The sequence below is a fragment of the Schistocerca cancellata genome, chromosome 4 (assembly GCF_023864275.1).
Source record: "Schistocerca cancellata isolate TAMUIC-IGC-003103 chromosome 4, iqSchCanc2.1, whole genome shotgun sequence".
Classification (NCBI taxonomy): domain Eukaryota; kingdom Metazoa; phylum Arthropoda; class Insecta; order Orthoptera; family Acrididae; genus Schistocerca; species Schistocerca cancellata.
The window spans coordinates 417,314,204-417,332,037 of NC_064629.1; the positions used below are offsets into that span (position 1 = coordinate 417,314,204).

The following is a 17,834-nucleotide window of genomic DNA, read 5'->3' on the forward strand; positions in this document are numbered from 1 at the left end:
TGTAACAGGTGCAGCACGCTCTCCTCCTCTTGCAAAGGCGAAACAAGGAAATCATTTATTACTGGGTTCCAAGGCACATAGGCATCCAGGAAAATGAACTCGCTGCTGCTGCTGCTGCTGCTGCTGCTGCTGCTGCCGCTGCCGCCAAGGAGGCTTGCTCCCTTCCTTCTCCTGCTCACTGTTCAGTCCCTCTGTGAGCTGTCCCTTCAATTTTGACCAGGAAGGCCATATGTTGGTGGGAGTCTCAGTGGCTGGAAGTGAGGAACAATAAACTAAATTCCATTAAGACTTCAATGCGACCATGGATCACCTCCTCCCGCTCATGACAGTGTGAAGAAGTAGCCCTTACTCGGCTTAGAGTGGGATATTGTCCATTGACACGTCTTCCTCTTACATCGGGAGGAGCCCCCAGTATGTCAGAGATGCGGGACACAGTTGTCAGTATGATATATTTTAATTGAGTGTGTTTCACCTGATGACCTGAGGGTTTAACTGGGTCTCCCACAGGATCTTCTCTCTATTTTAACTGATAATAGGTCCAGCGTTGTTCGTGTCTTAAGATGTGTGTGGTATCTGGAATTCTTCCCAAAATACTGGGTTTAAGATCTTAATGCGTCACAGAGTGGCTGGGTGACGCATTATTTCTAAGTCACCATCCAGCCACGATCATCTGTCCCTTTTTTAACAGCATATTTACAGGTATTTTATTTATGATTTTATTTAGTTATTCCACTTTGTCTTGCTGGGATTTTATTCCGGGCTTTTCTGCAGCTCACATTCTTGGGGTTGCTTTACTATTCCTGTGGTTGGATAAACGTAGTTTTCCAGTTTATTGATCTCTTTCAATGGATTTTCACAATCTTCTTTGCTATATCATTACTGCCAAGGCGCTGATGACCAAGCTGTTAAACACCCTCCGCCGTAAGTAATAATAATAATAAGGCCCGGGAAAAGAATAGGCCTCCGGTATGTTCTGCCAGTCGTAAAAGGCGATGAAAAGAACAAACCACTAATAGGGCTAACCCCCCTTTTAGTGTGATTAGTTGGTTCAGGACAGAACTAAAGAAGCCTCGGACAAGCGCCATCATGGTCGGGGATGACGCTTGAACCCTATGCCCACCCACAATGGTAACGACACTGCTAGCCAACTGGAAAATGATTTAAATCCAAATAGAGGTGTTTTGCAGGATATGCTTCCTGTGACCACCCTAGAAGGAAAACAAAGACAGAGGATGAGATGGTCAGATGAAGTTAATCGACACCTCATGTTCTGTTATTACCAAGCAACAAACCTAGGAACCAACACAACTGGATACCGATCACAAGTATACACAACATTTATTACCAGATACCCAGAATTAAAATTTTTAACAGAACAACGACTAGCTGATCAGATTCGTGTAATAATCAAAAATAACAGGATACCCCAGTCAGAATTAGAAAACATCAGACAACAAGTACAGCAGATACTGGAACAAAAGAATGTGCAATCAGAAGAAGAAGAAGAAGAAGAAGAAAATACAGTAATGGACTCAAACATCCCAGAGCAAACAAACAAAGAACAACACACATCAATTAAACAATCAGAGGAAAACGAAATCTTAAGACAGCCACCAGAACAAGCACAAATAGAACACGAAGTGACACACATGTTAGATATAGAAGAAAAATTTCAGCTGACATATATGGAATACAAAGACACAAATACAGACATTAGACCATTCTTGCATAGACCGCCAAATAACCCAAAAGTCGAAACAACAATAAAAACTATCAACACAATCATACACAACAAAATAAATGAAAACACAACTATGGAAGAGTTACAACTACTTGTTTATATAGGAGCACTCACTACACTAAATATACACACTAGGCAGAGATCAGAACCAACCAACACACAGAAGAAACCCACAAAACCAGCATGGCAACGCAGGCTACAGATCAGAATAGAAAAACTGAGAAAAGACATTGTACAGCTAACACAATTTATAGGAAATGAAATGTCAGAAAAAAAACGAAAAAGGTTAGGTAAAATCTCACAACAAGAAGCGATAGAGCATTAGATGAAAAGAAGCAGAAATTACAAGCATTGGCCAAACGACTTACAAGATACAAAAAAAGTGAAAATAGAAGGAAACAAAACCAAACATTCAACACAAACCAAAAGAAATTTTACCAGACAATAGATATCACACACATTAAAATAGACAATCCACCAAACATAACAGACATGGAACACTTCTGGAGCAACATATGGTCAAACCCGGTACAACATAACTGGCATGCACGGTGGATACAAGCAGAAACAGATACATACAAGACGATACCACAAATGCCTGAAGTGATAATTTTGCAACATGAAGTCACCCAAGCAATTAATTCTACGCACAATTGGAAAGCCCCTGGAAAAGATAAAATAGCAAATTTCTGACTAAAGAAGTTCACCTCAACACATTCACATCTAACTAAATTATTTAACTGTTACATTGCAGACCCATACACATTCCCTGATACACTTACACAAGGAATAACTTATCTGAAACCTAAAGATCAAGCAGACACAGCAAACCCAGCTAAATATCGCCCCATAACATGCCTACCAACAATATACAAAATATTAACTTCAGTCATTACACAGAAATTAATGACACATACAACACAGAACAAAATTATAAATGAAGAACAAAAAGGCTGTTGCAAAGGAGCACGAGGATGTAAAGAGCAACTGATAATAGATGCAGAGGTGATATATCAAGCTAAAACTAAACAAAGGTCGCTACACTATGCATACATTGATTACCAAAAAGCTTATGATAGTGTACCCCACTCATGGTTACTACAAATATTGGAAATATACAAAGTAGATCCTAAATTGGTACAGTTCTTAAACATAGTAATGAAAAATTGGAAAACCACACTTAATATCCAAACAAATTCAAATAATATCACATCACAGCCAATACTGATTAAGCGTGGAATATGCCAAGGAGACTCATTAAGTCCTTTCTGGTTCTGCCTTGCTCTGAACCCACTATCCAACATGCTAAATAATACAAATTATGGATACAATATTACTGGAACATACCCACACAAAATCACACATTTGCTATACATGGATGATCTAAAACTACTGGCAGCAACAAATCAACAACTCAACCAATTACTAAAGATAACAGAAATATTCAGCAATGATATAAATATGGCTTTTGGAACCGACAAATGTAAGAAAAATAGCATAGTCAAGGGAAAACACACTAAACAGGAAGATTACATATTGGATAACCACAGCGACTGCATAGAAGCGATGGAAAAAACAGATGCCTATAAATATCTAGGATACAGACAAAAAATAGGAATAGATAATACAAATATTAAAAGAAGAACTAAAAGAAAAATATAGACAAAGACTAACAAAAATACTGAAAACAGAATTGACAGCAAGAAACAAGACAAAAGCTATAAATACTTATGCTATACCAATATTGACCTACTCATTTGGAGTAGTGAAATGGAGTAACACAGACCTAGAAGCACTCAATACACTTACGCGATCACAATGCCACAAATATAGAATACGTCACATACATTCAGCAACAGAAAGATTCACATTAAGCAGAAAGGAAGGAGGAAGGGGATTTATCGACATAAAAAACCTACATTATGGACAGGTAGACAATTTAAGAAAATTCTTTCAAGAATGAGCAGAAACTAGCAAAATACACAAAGCAATCACTCATATAAATACATCGGCTACACCACTGCAATTTCATAACCACTTCTACAACCCTTTGGATCACATAACATCAACAGATACGAAGAAAGTAAATTGGAAAAAGAAAACACTACATGGCAAGCACCCGTATCATCTAACACAGCCACACATCGATCGAGACGCATCCAACACATTGCTAACAAAAGGCAATATATACAGTGAGACGGAAGGATTCATGATTGCAATACAGGATCAAACAATAAACACCAGATATTACAGTAAGCATATTATTAAAGATCCCAATACCACAACAGATAAATGCAGACTTTGCAAACAACAAATAGAAACAGTAGATCACATCACAAGTGGGTGTACAATACTAGCAAATACAGAATACTCCAGAAGACATGACACTGTAGCAAAAATAATACATCAAAAGCTTGCCTTACAACATAAACTTATAAAACAACACGTTCCCACATACAAGTATGCACCACAAAATGTACTGGAGAATGATGAATACAAATTATGCTGGAACAGAACCATTATAACAGATAAAACACCACCACATAACAAACCTGACATCATACTCACCAATAAAAAGAAGAAATTAACACAACTAATCGAAATATCCATACCCAATACAACAAATATACAAAAGAAAACAGGAGAACAAATTGAAAAATACATCCAACTGGCTGAGGAAGTCAAGGACATGTGGCATCAGGATAAAGTTGACCTTATACCAATTATACTATCAACTACTGGAGTCATACCACACAATATCCACCAGTACATCAATGCAATACAGCTACATCCAAACTTATATATACAGCTACAGAAATCCGTAATTATTGATACATGTTCAATTACCCGAAAGTTCCTAAATGCAATATAACATATACCGTACAGTTAAAAGGAAGTCACTCTTGATCAAGGTCCGCGTCACTTTCCATTTTTGACCAGACATAACGTCTGAGAAAAGAAAGAAATAATAATAATAATAATAATAATAAATCATCATCATCAGACAGAAGGTCTTTCATCAAAGTCCTAGTGCAGATTTTGGGAGCTCCAGTCCACAACTTTACACTTAATTCATCTGGAGTCTACTGTAACGCCAAGTATTGCTTCACTGTCTTCTTTGACTTAAGAATGGCCCAAGACATCTTGTCGTGTCCTCACATCCTTATCTTACTATAAAAGTTGGTTTGCAGAGTACATTCTTGCAGTTTTCTTCCAGATTTCTTGATCTCTTGTGTTGTTTTATGTTCAAGTCGGCATACCCTACACGTCTACACTACCCATCCTGCACAGGAGAATGGAATTCCACAGGGTTCCATGCTGAATGTGACCCTTTTCTGATTGCAATCAACTGGCTCACAGAAGGCTGTGAGACCTATGGTATCACCTTCACAGTATATCAACGACTTTTGAATTTACTGCAGTTCTACAACCACAAGTGTTGCTGAAGACCGACTGCCAGCCACCAGAAGGAAATCTCAATCCTGCTCCTTCACTCATGGTTTCCAATTTTCCAGTGCTGAAACATACACTCCTGGAAATGGAAAAAAGAACACATTGACACCGGTGGGTCAGACCCACCATACTTGCTCCGGACACTGCGAGAGGGCTGTACAAGCAATGATCACACGCACGGCACAGCGGACACACCAGGAACCGCCGTGTTGGCCATCGAATGGCGCTAGCTGCGCAGCATTTGTGCACCGCCGCCGTCAGTGTCAGCCAGTTTGCCGTGGCATACGGAGCTCCATCGCAGTCTTTAACACTGGTAGCATGCCGCGACAGCCTGGACGTGAACCGTATGTGCAGTTGACGGACTTTGAGCGAGGGCATATAGTGGGCATGCGGGAGGCCGGGTGGACGTACCGCCGAATTGCTCAACACGTGGGGCGTGAGGTCTCCACAGTACATCGATGTTGTCGCCAGTGGTCGGCGGAAGGTGCACGTGCCCGTCGACCTGGGACCGGACCGCAGCGACGCACGGATGCACGCCAAGACCGTAGGATCCTATGCAGTGCCGTAGGGGACCGCACCGCCACTTCCCAGCAAATTAGGGACACTGTTGCTCCTGGGGTATCGGCGAGGACCATTCGCAACCGTCTCCATGAAGCTGGGCTACGGTTCCGCACACCGTTAGGCCATCTTCCGCTCACGCCCCAACATCGTGCAGCCCGCCTCCAGTGGTGTCGCGACAGGCGTGAATGGAGGGACGAATGGAGACGTGTCGTCTTCAGCGATGAGAGTCGCTTCTGCCTTGGTGCCAATGATGGTCGTATGCGTGTTTGGCGCCGTGCAGGTGAGCGCCACAATCAGGACTGCATACGACCGAGGCACACAGGGCCAACACCTGGCATCATGGTGTGGGGAGCGATCTCCTACACTGGCCGTACACCACTGGTGATCGTCGAGGGGACACTGAATAGTGCACGGTACATCCAAACCGTCATCGAACCCATCGTTCTACCATTCCTAGACCGGCAAGGGAACTTGCTGTTCCAACAGGACAGTGCACGTCCGCATGTATCCCGTGCCACCCAACGTGCTCTAGAAGGTGTAAGTCAACTACCCTGGCCAGCAAGATCTCCGGATCTGTCCCCCATTGAGCATGTTTGGGACTGGATGAAGCGTCGTCTCACGCGGTCTGCACGTCCAGCACGAACGCTGGTCCAACTGAGGCGCCAGGTGGAAATGGCATGGCAAGCCGTTCCACAGGACTACATCCAGCATCTCTACGATCGTGTCCATGGGAGAATAGCAGCCTGCATTGCTGCGAAAGGTGGATATACACTGTACTAGTGCCGACATTGTGCATGCTCTGTTGCCTGTGTCTATGTGCCTGTGGTTCTGTCAGTGTGATCATGTGATGTATCTGACCCCAGGAATGTGTCAATAAAGTTTCCCCTTCCTGGGACTATGAATTCACGGTGTTCTTATTTCAATTTCCAGGAGTGTATTTATGCACTACTTCTGAGCTAAAACTGTTCATCCACATCCATAACTACCTCTTCATAATGAACTGCTCAATGTGGGGTAGTAATACCACTTTTTGGAGCTTTTATTTGATGCCTGGTTGGTGGGGCTATTATATTCATCAACTTAAAGAGAAATGGCAATAGATCAGCAGTCTTTGATTTCTTAATCATGACTCCTGAGTCGCTGACCACTCCATCCTATTGTGTTTATATGAAGCTCTCATCCTATATCAGTTGTATTATGAGAATCTAGCCTATAGACCAGTTCCCACCTCTCCCCTACCCTCCCCATTGCCCGTCACGTGTACCTTACCCGAACATCCACCGGTACCTCTGCTTTGGAGCAAAGGAAATAGTGGACTGCACAGCCCACCCTCCACACATTTTGATGTTTGTTCCTCTATAACTGCATATTGAAGATCAACAATATCATCTTATCCGTCGCATGTTTTGATGTTGTTGACGAATATGCTCTTTTAAATTTTGAAGGTACCCGGGGTAAAGTACAAGGAATAAAATGTTACATAAACTAGTACATAACGTAGAAAACAAGTAGGTTTCCATTCGGATGATGCCAAAGCTTCCTCCTCGAAATACTCCGTGTAGAAATTCGCGACCACAGGCGAAAGTGGGTTCCCCATTGTGACTCCTTCTGTTTGCTCATAGTATTCTCCATTAAACAGAAAATATGTGTAGGTCAGAACGTGCCTCAGATGTCCTGGTGAGTTTTGACGTTGTCTCGTTATTCACCAGGATGCCTCTTCGAGAGTCAGTTGAGCTCATTGCACAGAAATTTGACGAGAAGACGACCAACCTTCTCAGGCACATTCTGATGACACGTTCATGATATGGCTCCATGGAAGGGACAGGCTCCTAGACTTCCTTACACACCTGAACTCCATACGTCCGAACATCAAATTCACTATGGAGACCGAAGCAGAAGGAAGTTTACCATTCCTGGACATCATGGTCAAAAGAAGAGCGGATGGCACCCTGGGCCATGGGGTATACAGGAAGAAAACGCACACCGATCTGTATTTGCATGCAAATAGCTGCCACCACCCTTCGCAGAGGAATGGGATACTAAAAACACTGGTGCACAGGGTGCGCACCATCTCGGACGCAGAGTGTCTGCCCCGTGAGCTGGAACATCTCAAAACTGTATTTCGGAAAAACGGGTACTCGGAATGGCAGATCAGATGCGCACTCCGCCCCACTTCTACAGTACAACGTGTGGAGATGGATAAAGTCACGGAGGAAGAGATAGCCACCGCCTATATACCATATACTGGCGCACTATCAGGGAAAATAGGACAAATAGTGAGGAAACACCGAGTAGGAACTGTCTTTTTCCCGCCCAATAAAACACGAGCATTATTGGGAAGTGTCAAAGACGACCTCGGTTTGCGGAAGGCTGGCATATACCAGATTGCCTGTGAGTTGGGAAGACTTACATTGGACAGACAGTGCCCACCATCGAAGATCGTTGCCGAGAACATCTGAGGCACACTTGATTTATGTACCCCAACAAGTCAGCAGTTGCAGAGCATGGTTGTCCGAAAATCACGAAATGGACTACCAACATACCAGGGTCTTGTCACATAAGACTGGGACAGCGTCATTAGAGAGACTATCGAAATTCGTACCAGGGATGGACTCATCAACAGAGATTGCGGCTATAACCTCAGCAAGGCATGGGAACCAGCACTGAGTCTAATTAAAAAGAGGCTCAGCAAAGAAAACGAACGAGCGACCAGTGCGGAAAAGGCAGTTACACCGACGCCAGCACAGACGCCGACCCCAGCCTCTCAGCGACTACCGACACACAGCCGCGGGCGCGGACCACGGAGAGAACGCCTCACGGGGGAAGGGGATTTAGGACGGCCACCCACCCTCAGGAGCTCAGTTCGCCAGCGCACCTGACGATGGCGACATGTCTGATCGCCGAAATATTGCGCCCATTGGACACTATGGACCGGCAGTACATCTGTGGACTGTTTGAGCAAGAAATATGCCGGGAGAAGTTGAAGAATCACATCTTTGTAACTCTAGATTCCAGGAGACCTTAGGTTTACCTCTTGCCTGAGTTTTAGTGCTTTTGATCCATCATCAGGCAACATTTAAAGCATTGGAAACATGGGCTTCAAAGTAATAGCTAAGTGTATTGGTCACATGCTGAGCAGAGGTCTGAGTAACCATAGAGAGAATCTGGCAGATATTTCAGAGGTCATCAGTAGTTTCCTTCCACTTGTCAGTGTTGGCAGCTCGTGGATTTTGTCTGCATATTGTACAATTGTATATACGTACTGCATGTAGATCAATGACAGCTCGCATTTTACCCTGTTTGGTTGTTTCTATGGTGGCTGCGTATGTGTCACATAATGAAAATTTTGTAGCAGTCTAACTATTATCTATTATTGATGATTGTGTTCTTGTCACTAGTGATGATACAGACTTCATGTGATACACACATCAGGCTACCATCTTGTCAGTTGGATTCCTATTGACACAGTATTCCAATGTTTTGTTTATAGAAGGGTAAGACATCTTCAGTTACATGTTTTGTGTCTATGGGTCCATTGTAATGACTTAGCATTTTGGCCTGGATTGTGAAAAACTGGAATGCATTCTCTTATGAGTTTATGAAATCTTTATCAATTTTATCAATGTTTGGGTTTTGTAACCATCTTGTGTATGCTTACAGCAATAGTCAGCATAGTTCCTTTAGGTGTGTTGCCAAATTCTCAGTCCTGAGGATCATGCAGTCTGTTTGCTCAGTTGTTGGAAAGCAAGTGGATTCACAGCCGAGATGCCCAAGCCAGATAAAGAGTCTTTGCATAGTGTGTAATACTTGTCTCTGTTCTAGTCTTATAATCTAGTTTGATGTAATATGTTGCATACCAGTGCTTTGGTGACTTCTGAACCCCTTACCCCCCTCTGTATTTCTGCCTTGTTCCTATCTGTGCTTTACACTATTTAGGTCTACTTCATCACTTGTGTGTTTTTCATGCATTGATCTTTTGTCTGTAAATTGAATATAACTGCCCCCCCCCCCCCCCACCCTGATGACATAAATCACAGGTTTGATAAAGTACTCACACTCTTTTTTTTTAAGTTGTATTTCTTTTTGGTTAATTGTTTGTCACTGTCAGTATTCTTCACTGTTTTGTTCACCTTTGTTTCATTGTAAGTACAATATTTGTGTTCCATCGGAATCAGTTCTCTTTCCAGTTCTTCCACTCTTAGGGCATGTGGGCATGTGCATTTTGAAACAAGTTTTGTAAATTGATCTATTGCTCCAATCGTGCACATGTATCATTCCATTTACTGGTATCTACTAAGTATGTATTCGATGTGGCTTGTTTTTGAACAGTTGAGGCAATATATCTTTAATTTCTTCATTGAATTATGTTTGCATGAATACGACCTTGCATCTCCTGCCAATATCACTCTCCTAGCTCATGGGTTTGGCTGATGGTAACTTGTATTTTCTGAGTGTCAATTGTTTTCTCAATTGCAGTTCATGCCATTGCTGTGTTCCTTATGATCCCTAGTCTGTGGTTTCAATTATTCTCGTAAAAGAAGCTAGGGGTCAAACACACTGTACTTTTGGCTTTTGCAAGTTTTTCCACGCAGGGTGCATCCAATTGGATTTTTATTTTTGCAGTTGTCCTTCTTGTGACCAATTTTTCCTGCACTTAGTGCACATTTTTTCTTCCCCCTTGCAGTTTTTTAGCAGTGTGACCTAAGTCACAGCACTTGCTGCATTATGCTAGTACAGTGTAATTTTTGATGGACAGCCTTTGTAATCTTACAAACACCCTGCTGTTTTGGATTAGCATACTGCGTATGTTGGGCCACTTGATTCATGATCATGTCACAGATGTAATTCATAGATGCTGTCCAAGAAATGGTTGCCAGTATACATAACTTGGACTTGATATATGGCCATCAGTGGTTTCCTTTTCATGGGCTTCTTGCACCTTAGCTCTGGTAATGCGTTTGCCATCTGTAGTGACTTGTGGCAGTCCTCCTGAGTAGTTGCTTCTAGTTACTAGTGGCCAGATTATGGGCGCACCCTATATGGATTAGCAAGGCCCTCTAATTTGAAGGTTGACCTATCCACCATGAGGAGATTAGGCTGTCCGCAGATGCTTATGGGACCAGCCCCATACACAGTCTCTGTGCCGAGACTGGGAAATTGTTACTCACAGTCAGGCAAATGCTCGTTGTGGTGCGTCAGGTATGTAAATCCCTCACTGCTCTGAATTTGCCTGCGTACCATACTGTCCATACTGTTGCTCGTCTGTCTCTGGAATGCTGTTTCTCCAATTGTCCCTGAATAACAAGGCTGTTTGGGATCCACATGCAGTATATGCTGGAGTCACTTGGTGTGGAGCAAATACAACCCCAAGTCCAGGGTTTTAACCAGCTATCACCCAGGTTTCTACATAGGCCCAGAGTGATTTTAAAATTAGTGCAGTACAGGAGAAATTGCGCTCCTGCATATGTTTTTAATACATTGTTTTATGACATTTTAAATTAGCACTACAGTTCTGTAGCTGTATTATGAATGGCTCTAAGGGTGACTCCATTGATTGCTCTGTTGTTTTCCCCAATTATATAATCAACATCCGATTGCCCCATACTTTACTTTCTGCGATGTGGAATGATATGCAGTCTTGGGGGCACTGGAGCAGATGAGACATGTTTAGAGTGCTAAATTCCTTGTCTGTTCCAATTCCCTGAGTGTCCTCTGTTGTGTTGGCAGAAGAGCCAACACCATGTTGCTAGAGGAGGCCGAAATGCACGCGTTTTAGCTCACGCAGGCTGGCGTGAGGAGGGAAGAACTATACTGACATGAGGTCTGGAACATGACAAGGAATGAAAATTCAGAAAGCGGACGTAATTAGTTTCATACTTAACCTTAATCACTTAATGATGAATGTCGCTCTTGACGGTACACGATTCACAATATTATCTGTTCAGAATTCATTCTAATTACTGAATATGGCGCCTTGCTAGGTCATAGCAAATGACGTAGCTGAAGGCTATACAAAACTGTCGTCTCGGCAAATGAGAGCGTATGTAGACAGTGAACCATCGCTAGCAAAGTCGGCTGTACAACTGGGGCGAGTGCTAGGGAGTCTCTCTAGACTAGACCTGCCGTGTGGCGGTGCTCGGTCTGCAATCACTGATAGTGGCGACACGCGGGTCCGACATATACTAACGGACCGCGGCCGATTTAAAGGCTACCACCTAGCAAGTGTGGTGTCTGGCAGTGACACCACATTCCTCTCCCGCAAATCAGCAGACGGTTGTGGTATAAGGCCTCCGCCTGCCATGGGGAGGACCCTATGTTGACGTATGCGACGAGGTGGGGAGCCTAACAACAGGCAAGGCTGTGCCACCCGCACCCTGGCATTCGGACCGCGGGGAGCTAGGGAACGCCTGAAAACCTACTCCAGGGTGCACGCCAACGTGCGGTGTATGCGCCCGTAGAGAAACAGGAGGGGCCGAACGGTCAACCCCCATCGGACCGGGGCACCCGACGGGCGAAGACGACATATGGTCCGGAGCGGGCGAGAGTTCCATGTCGGAGGACAACTGGTCACGGGAAGCGATCGGCGGCGCGTGACCCAGGGAGGCGCCCAACGGCTGCAGCGACGCGTCCACTGCGAGCGTCGCTGGCGGGAGAACAGACGGCGGCGCGGCACCGTGGGGCAAAATGGAAGACAGCGTCGGCAGCACCTGGGGCTGAGGCGAGCCAGTAGATGGGTCCCCGGGGCGCTGACCAGACGGCTCCGTCGCTGAAAGCAGACAGGGAGCGGCAGATCCCGGGCAACAACAGAGGCGCAGCTTATTGAGATGCCGGTGCACCTCACCTCAGAGGCCCCCAAAACCAGATACATATCTGTGATAGTAGTTGATTTTTCCCAGCACACTCTGTAGCTGCTTCAAAGTCTGTGGCGAAGGCAAGTCTTGTATGGCACACAGGTGCGTGGGACTGGGATGTATGCCTTGGGCATTGAGTACATGGCCCAGGTATGGCAAGTCACGAGCAAAAAACACACATTTGTCCTTCCGTAACCGAAGACCATTTTGTCCCAAGACCTGAAATAATGTTCTGAGATTGGCTAAGATCACAATATCATCAAGATATTTTGTTGCAGTAGGGACTGACACACAAACAGTTTGTAGAAGTTGCTGAAACAATGCAGGGGCGGATGCACACCCGAATGGCAGTCGTTTGAATTGATACAAACCAAGATGCGTGTTAACCATCAAAACGTGCTGGGATTCTTCGTCCATTGGTATTTGGAAGTACGCATCGGCTAGGCCCAACTTTGAAAAATATTTGCCCGGGGCACGGTTTGTCAAAAAGATCTTCCGGGTGGGGTAAAAGAAAAGTTGCAACCACTAGTTGTGGATTCACTGTTGCCTTGAAGTCCACACAAAGTCTCAATTTTCCCGAAGGTGTTGGCAAAATTACTAAGGGCGATGCCCAGAGAGAAGCCTGCACACATTCAATTACACCTTGTGATACCAAATCGTGTAATGTTTTTGCAACCTCATCACACAATGTGTGGAGAACATTGCGCGCTCTGAAAAATTTTGGTTGCGCGTTTACTTTCAATTCCAAATGTGCTTTATCGTTCTTAGTGCAACCAAGACCCGGTGCAAAAATGTCTGCAAATTCTTCACATAGACGAGAAACACTGTCTGAAGGCACAGTCTGATTCACTGATAGGACCTGATTTACTATAGACAAGTTAAAGAACTGAAATGAATCGAAACCAAAGAAGTTCACTGCAGAAGAAGAATGAAGGACGTAAAATGACACAAGTTTTGTTTGTCCTTTGTATGTTGCAAGAAGGCTGCACTGTCCTAACATGGGGATCTCTTGACCTGAATAGCTAGTTAACGTAACATTTGCGGCACGCAACGGAGGTGTGCCCAGCTGTTTGTAAGTGTCTTGATTGATCAGTGAAACTGCAGCTCCGGTATCGAGCTGGAATGGTATCACTTTGCCGTTAATGTCCAAGTCTACAAAAAGTTTATTGTCCTGCTGACGACAAGAGTGACTGTCTCGTGCAATGTGAACTGACACTGGTACAAAATCACTTGCAACTCGATGGGAGTTCCGGCGATGTCGACGCACACTATTTGTGGGACGAACAGAGTCACTGTTCGAGAGAGTGGCACTGGGCGGAGGGGAATGAATGACATGAATTTCCATGGGCGAAGTTTTGCAAGCCTGAGTATTCTTGGTTCGATTCCAGCGCGAAGCAAAGGGCCTGGAATGGTTTTGAGTTTCCAATCTGAGCTTTTTCTGGCAAACACTCTGAACATGGCCTTTTTTATTACAATAAAAGCAAATAGCTTGGCGAGACGGGCAATTCTCACGTGAATGTTCAGTAGCGCACGGTGGGCATGATTTAAGCACTGCATTTGCTTGCCAGCGTGGCACACGTGGCTGTAAGCCTGGCGGCAGCTGCGCGGCCAGGCGCGAGGGCTGTTTACTGCTCCGTGCAGCTTGCCCGGCGAGCCGGTTAACCTGACACACGGCTGGCGAAGTTTCAAATGACTCCTGAGCAAAGTCAAGTGTCCTGCTGATCCAATATGTCCATCACTTGTTGAAGGGAGGGATTGACTAGTTTCAAAATCTGTTCCCGTATACGAACATCAGAAACGTTCTGTGCAATTGCATCACGTATCATAATATCTGAATATGGGAGTCCACATTGACACTCACAAGCACAATCCCTAGTAAGGCCTTGCAAGTTTGCAACCCACTCTCGATTAGTCTGACCTGCCGTATGTTTTGTACGAAAGAAGGTATACCGTTTCGCAACTACATTGACTGATTCTTTGAAATAGGCATCTAATGCAGACAAAATTTCTTCGTAGGACAGAGTTGCTACGTCGCGTCGGGGAAATAATTTGACTATCACACGGTAGGTTTGCACACCGCCGGACGACAAAAGAAAAGGCTGCCGCTCATTACCTTGAATTCTGTAGGTGGCGAGATGGAATCCAAAGTGGCATGACCACTCCGTCCAGCTTTCCAGTGCAGCATCAAAAGGTCAGAAGGTTGGTGCAACTGCTTGTTGTGGCTACGTTAGTGGTGGAGCGGTTGGCTGCCGCATCGTTTTGTATGCACGTTGACCCTGGACGAGCTGTCCAAGGGCATCCAGTAAGGCCTGCGTGTGCTGATTCTGTAAGCGATAAAATTCGGACAGTACATCTGGAGATTGTGGCGAAGCCATTACACAATTCAATCAGGGCAGTATAGATAAGAACACCATTTTTACACTCGTCGCCAATGTTGTGATGGCAGAAGAGCCAACACCGTGTTACTAGAGGAGGCCGAAATGCACGCGTTTTAGCTCACGCAGGCTGGCGTGAGGAGGGAAGAACTATACTGACGTGAGGTCTGGAACATGACAAGGAATGAGAATTCAGAAAGTGGACGTAATTAGTTTCATACTTAACTTTAATCCATTAATGATGAACGTCACTCTTGGCGTTACATGATTCACAATATTGTCTGTTCAGAATTCATTCTAATTACTGATTATGGCGCTTTGCTAGGTCGTAGCAAATGACGTAGCTGAAGGCTATACTAAACTGTCGTCTCGGCAAATGGGAACGTATGTAGACAGTGAACCATCGCTAGCAAAGTCAGCTGTACAACTGGGGTGAGTGCTAGGGAGTCTGTCTAGACTAGACCTGCTGTGTGGCGGCAATCGGTCTGCAATCACTGATAGTGGCGACACGCGGGTCCGATGTATACTAATGGACTGCGGCCGATTTAAAGGCTACCACCTAGCAAGTGTGGTGTCTGGCGGTGACACCACATCCTCCACTCTCTACAATGCTTTTACCCAGCAGATACAGTAGTCCAGAATATCCAGGATGCCCTTGTGTGACTACAATGGCTGAGGAAGGTGGTGTCTTTCTGCTGGGTGCCAGGGCACATTGGTATTGCAGGGAATGAAAGGGCAGATGGTATTTTTAAAACTAAAAAAAATGTAAAAGGTGCTATCTATTGACAGTCTGTTTACCTACTATGTATGACAACTTTTTTAAATTCTTTATGTAAGCATAAACATCAATATAAAGAATTTAAAACATGCCATCTACTGACGATCTAATTGTACTATTATGGACAACAGTGGTTGAAGTTGGTTACTTTCTTTAAGCAAGTGCTGTGTACTGCATGAATAAAGTGGCATTTGTATAATTTGAGTTTTACTTGGTTGATTGTATTCCTGGCAGTGGTACATATTGTTTTAGAATACATGGGCAGGTGCATCATGTGGTAGGAAGTTTGCAATCACTGCAGGAGTTGCAGCAACCTATACAGGCCTCTTCTTCATAGATATCTGTATTTCATTAGAACATTGTATAGAGAATAAAGCCAATTGAACCTGTTGCAGGGAAATAATGGTTACATTGCAAGAAATTCTTGATACACTTAATTCTTATGCACAGTTGCTTAAATACATAAAAGATGTTGCTTACAATATACCTCATTTGTAAATATAATTCACTGCTAGCAATGCATTTCATCCTGGAAGATTCAATGTGCCTACATTCATTGAGATGAATGCTGTTTTTATCACTGACGATGGACCACCACCACGATACTTTGATTTTGTCATATTTTGTAAAATAACTGGTGCACTAACTGCAATGTCTTACATGAACCAGTATATTGGTACAGTGTGCTATCCATTTCTTTTCCCATGTGGTAATTCTAGATGGACTGTAGGTAAGCCATATGTTGAAGTGTATGGTATTGCGTTGAGAGCAGTCACAATGGCAGCTTATTTTTAGTGTGCAGCAGATAGAGATGGTTTCAGTATACTTCATGCTGAAGGTAAATTGATTCAAGAAATGTATTGTCGACAGTCAATAAAACTGCTTGTATCCCTCATCAACCTCACACCTTCTGATATGTAACACTGTTTTCAGAGAAGTTTTGTAAAATAAACAAATTGTAATAAATAAAATTAATCTGACAAAGACAGTATCTGCTGTTTATCTCTTTTGTAACTAATCATATTATAATAATGATAATGATTTTTTACAGTGAGACTAATTTTTCTTAGTACTATTCAAAATATGGTATATTTATTAATAAATAATTGCGTTTACTTATTTCTCCATTACTACATTACCTATCAGTGACTGATGCGGATAGTGTGTGAATTATTCGCACGGTTGAACTAGTATGCAATTGTTACAGTAAATGAACACAGATGTGTAAGTATAAGTTGGGTACTCTCTCTCTCTCTCTCTCTCTCTCTCTCTCTCTCTCTGTGTGTGTGTGTGTGTGTGTGTGTGTGTGTGTGTGTGTGTGTGTGTGTGTGTGAGTGAGTGAGTGAGTGAGTGAGTGAACGTGCACGCAACAGTCGCCTTGTCTAACTGCAACATGGAGGATCTGGGTGTGATCCCTGGTACTGTCAAGATTTATGTTTGACTGGTGGACTAGAAAAGAATCCGCTTCAGATCAGTGTGGACAGCTGACATGATACTTGAAGCTAAATTAGTGACTTTGGTGTCAAAAGTTGAGCTTAACAAGTGGGAAAACAATGTGCTTGCCATGCTTGCAATGGAGGATGACGCAATAACTGGTGTGGCCACCTTCCAATTGCTGATTACAGACTTAAATTTTACTACATCTGGAATAAGTACAATATTAGCGAAGGCAGTTTTATCCACACATTACTTGAAACATGTGAGGTAAGTCCACACTTGTGCAAATTAGCCTTTGACCGAGTCTCAGTACAATGCACAGCGGATTAAGGGTGATGCTTCTGCTGATGCATTTCTTTCACAAAATTAAATTTTGTGATTCAAGGCCTAGTGTACAGATATCAATTCCCTTTGGTCATCTCTTCCCACCCATGATGCTTTTCTCACAGTGCCTCTGGAAGACAATCATAATGTGCAAAATAAGTGTTATGGGGATGTTGATTTTGTTTTGTAATAATAACTTAATGAGAAGTTATGCTGTGAATCATGTAGAGAATGAATATAATTTGAATATCAAAGTGCTGAAGAAATATTTTTTTCAGGCTTTGCATGATCAGTTCACATCTAAAGGGCCAATT

General features: G+C 43.5%; 1 protein-coding gene across 2 annotated transcripts in view; it reads left to right on the forward strand.

Annotated features, from left to right (window-relative positions):
• The window catches only part of LOC126183503 (crossover junction endonuclease MUS81), a 201,216-nt gene that overhangs the window by 20,078 nt on the left and 163,304 nt on the right, over positions 1-17,834 (forward strand). The window lies entirely within an intron of this gene.